This window comes from Cryptomeria japonica, chromosome 8, assembly GCF_030272615.1.
Source record: "Cryptomeria japonica chromosome 8, Sugi_1.0, whole genome shotgun sequence".
In the NCBI taxonomy this organism is placed as follows: Eukaryota; Viridiplantae; Streptophyta; class Pinopsida; order Cupressales; family Cupressaceae; genus Cryptomeria; species Cryptomeria japonica.
This window is the reverse complement of record NC_081412.1, coordinates 87,953,939-87,958,409: the sequence shown is the minus strand read 5'-3', so window position 1 is coordinate 87,958,409 and position 4,471 is coordinate 87,953,939. Positions and strand designations below refer to the sequence as shown.

At 32.4% G+C, this 4,471-nt stretch overlaps 1 long non-coding RNA gene across 1 annotated transcript; it reads right to left on the bottom strand.

Annotated features, from left to right (window-relative positions):
- Positions 1–1,187: 1,187 nt before the first annotated feature.
- On the bottom strand, positions 1,188–1,772 carry LOC131038469 (uncharacterized). The gene is made up of 2 exons (XR_009104490.2): positions 1,504–1,772; positions 1,188–1,400 (listed from the first exon to the last, which is right to left on the bottom strand). It is a non-coding gene; the product is annotated as an uncharacterized LOC131038469 (long non-coding RNA).
- Between the last annotated feature and the right edge of the window lie 2,699 nt (positions 1,773–4,471).

Below are 4,471 nucleotides of genomic sequence, written 5' to 3'. Positions count from 1 at the left end.
CATGTTGGTTAACTAGTCATTATAGGGTCATCCCTAACTAATTAATTGGGTGGCTACACACCATTCACGATCTCATTTATGCCTATATCACTCAATGAACCTAATAACATTATCTTTCCTAAGTGGAGCATTTTTTTTTCGCATGCTCTTATGACCATATCCCATGTAGCTGGGATAACATGCCTCACCATGTACTAAGATCCATCTTGTCACATTCACCATCACCTTTCTTACACTATACTTAATATGCCATCTACCTAGATTTGTGTTAACCTTAAGGACCTCATGCCTTGCCGATACTAATCGGTTCTCATGTTTGAAAACCCCACTAGGGGCATATGGCTTTTCTAGTGTTATATGTACTTACATGGGTGTATTTGGTCATGAGGGCCATGTTGCTAGTTTCATTTTGTTGGCACAAGGGGCAAAGTTGTATACTTTCACAATTATCTCCAAACCATATGCTTTCCATGCACTAATGGCTTCTCATTCTTGGAAGCTACATTGGGGGCATATTCCTTTTCTAGTGTTATATGCACTTACATGGGTGTATTTGGTCATCTAGTTTCATTTTGCGGACACAAGGAGTAAAGTTGTGTACCTTCATAATTATCTCCAAAACATATGCTTTTCATGTCTATCATCCAAGATGCCTTATTTAATTTTTAGATGATGATTTATGAAATACATTTATATGATACACCACATGCTTAGCTCACATCTACTTTTCATGCACCAGTCTCTTTCTCCTCTAACTCCTTGTATCCAATAGATGCAACCAATTGAAAAAAAAAATTGCTCACATCTACTTTTCATGTACTATTCTCTCTCCTCCAACTCCTTGCATCCAATAGAGGCAACAATTGAAACGAAAAATTGCTCACTTCTATTTTTCATGTATTACTTTGTCTCTCTGTCTCTCTCTCTTCTCCAACTCCCGGCATCCAACAGATGCAACCAATTGAAATGAAAAAATACTCACATATAGCTGCAACTAATTGAACGGAAAATTACTTGTCACTAACACTCCTAAGCTGAGATTGTAGAAAATTATAGATACCAAAATAAGTATTGATTACTATTTTCTTACAAATCGCATAACATGAAAGTTCCTAATATGCTATACTATTATCTCTTTACTTAAACATCATCTAATTCAATAAAAATGATATATTTATTACCCAGAATTCACATTTCACTGGATGATGTTTAACTATAACCTCATTTTAATGGCATGGTTTAATTACATCTGATTTCCCCCACCACCTTTTGAAGGTGACAGAAATGGCTTCTTCTCATGCTTAATTTTACAAGCTTGGGCAATGGGTCAATTCTCAAGACGCAACTTGCTTCCCACATACAACATCAGCACTTTTCGAATGCAACATCAGCACCGTGCACTGCAATTTTTTTATCCAGAAAATTGTCAAATGATGCACAAAGGCTGCGTCAAAAAACTGATTCATGCACATTTATTTCAATGAATTATTTTCTAGGACTCACTAAAAATTCGAAATTGTAAATGTCATCTCGATCAAACTGTTGAAGTTTGAACCTTCAATTAATATGAAAGTGATACTGTACCAATATCAGTCATCCACATTTATTTGAATGGATTTTTTCTTGCAGGAATCATCAAAATTCTAAATGAATTGCAGTGTCATTTCAATCAGACAGTTGAAGTTTGAACTTTGAATTAAAAGGACAGTGATAGTATATTAATAACAGTCAAATTGAAGATGAAGAACATAAATAAGACAGTGATACTCCACACCCACCTATGGAATCTGAGCCGTCTGTAGGTATTCAGAGCTCTAAGGCTGCAGGAGAAAATACCAAATCTTCTGCGGCCACTTATTTTGAAAATTGAATGGATTTGTGACTACAGTGACTGTTTGATTCGCTCTTTAACTTCACTTGGAATTGTTCATCATTATATTTCTTATGTTGACCTCTTTGTATCAATTAAAAGACCCGTGCACATTCAGTTTGAGAGCTATGAATGTGTCGATTTCCCACTGCAAATTGTTCCTATCCCTATCTGGGCCATCAAGTTCTTACTGTATAAAGCAGGAACTGGCTATTCCCTATGTACTTCTTTGTACATATATTTCCGACAATTTATATGGTTGTATAATCCATTCTTATAAAGCAAGCTATCAATTTTGGTTCTTACTTTAAGATGGCTAGTTAGATAATTAAAGTTTATAATGTTTCTTTTTCCATGGAAACAAGTTGGAATATATAAATGCCATATTTTTGTCTTTGTATAGCGAATTGCAACTCTTTTTGGCTAAAAAAGCATAGACATCCAGTCCATCATTGTCACTAAGGAGTCAAACCTGACCCAACAATCCAACTCGTCATACTTTGACTATTAACTCTGCTAGATACCAATTCTTTGTCTTCTTTGCATAGAGATTGGTGGATTTATGGATTTTATGACTATTAACTCTTCTGGATACCAATTCTTTGTCTTCTTTGCATAGAGATTAGTGGATTTATGGATTTTATGACTATTAACTCTTCTATACCAATTCTTTGTCTTCTTTGCATAGAGATTAGTGGATTTATGGATTTTTGTTTGTATAAATTTAAAATTTAGCTTTTTTGAATGGTTTTTGTAATCAATGCCTACTTTTTTTCTTAGTATGCAAGAATCGAGTAGCACCCTATAGTGCCCTCTGGTACCACGTGGGTTGGGGGGAGATTGGACCTCATGACCTCGTGCCTACCGTAGAAAGCTCTTACCAATAAAGCTAGGCCCCAACCTCTTAATCAATACCTATTTTCCCTTAGTGGATTTTGTTACTTTTATAAGTATTTATATCTATAGTGTTATTTTTCTCTAGAACATAAAATTGGATATCTTTAATATATCAAAGTTAATTTTATACGGTGGGGTCTTCTCATAGTGTAACAATTAAGTTGTGGCATTGTTGTTGTTGTTTTCATGTCTAAAATCATTAGGGAAATCAAGCTAATTAGTATAAAAGGAAAATCACGAACTCCTTAACTAATTAAGCCAATCCTAAATATAAATCAATGAAAGTATTTAGCCATAATAAGAGATTTTAATCAAATGAATCTAATTAAAACTCCCTATTATCCATGTTGCTTTCATTGTCCTTTTCTTCCTTGGGTTATGTTGTCTCTCAAATATCGTGTTGGTTACCTACATATGGCACAAAGATTCAAAGTTCTTTGTCGCTTGAAAATGGAAAACGATGTTGCTTTTATAGATTTTTGGAGATCAGAAATGTTTGAGAAATAGAACTCAAGTGCTAATTGACAATTAAATTTATTTGATTGATCAGTTAGCTTCTTTTGATTGATATGTTAAGTGGATAGATTGGAGAGAAAACTCAATTGATTGGATTGATAACTAAATAGATTAGCCAGTTAACTGAATTGACTAGGGAGAAGACTAAATGGATTGGTTTGTTTAGAAAAAAGTGATTGGGAGTTAAAAGTGGAGATTGGAGAGTTAATTGAGTTAAATGGTTAGTTAACTGACTTGATTGATCAGTCATGATTTTCAACATATGTTGTAGGACTTTTGAATTGAAATTCATTTTCATTTTAATTTGAATTTAAATTTTGATTTTCAGATGATGAAATTGAAATGCACATTAACTTGAAATTTGTTGAAATTGGAATTTGGTGAAATATGAATTTGGAAAGATGAAATTAATTGAAATTTGAATTTGGGGGTTTGAAGAATGAATGAATGAATTAAATTATTTAAATTAAATTATTTAATCATTAGAAATGGAATCAATTAAATAATAAAGATTAAGTTTAATTAAGGAAATAAATCGTAATTAATTAAATAATTAATATATGAGAAAGGGTTAAATGATGAATTAAGAAGGGATAGAAATTAAATAATTAGTAATATGAAGAACAATGATTAGTGTTTAATTTAGAAGAATTTAATTAGTTTAATTAAATAATTAAAAGATTATTTAATTAATAAGACGAATAATTAGTATGTTATTAGTGAGACATTTTTAGGTGTCTACAGTTGCCACCAAGGTTCAAATCTTCATTGGGTTATTGTGGTCGTGGAATTTGTACCCTCGTTGATTCAATATGTTCACACGTTTAAACTTTCACATTTATGCTACTAGTATTCATAACAAGTACCTTGTATTCTAGACTATGTTCCAAAACCTCGTTGGGCTAGTTTGCTCATAGGCTTTGTTCCCTCACTGGATTTATATGCTCATGGGTCTATATTATTTGCATTCATGTTGTGTGTTCATGTCAAAGATGAGGTCCCCTATTTGTGGCCTCACCCGAACTCAAGCCAAGCTAAAAAACTCGAAGCTTATCTATAAAAAAAAAGTTAATTCTATGTGGTAGCATTTATTTAACAATGTTGATACTATGTGTAAAGATTGTAAAATATATCTATAGATTAGATACAAATGCATATAATGTATATTTATCAATATTAAACTATTTG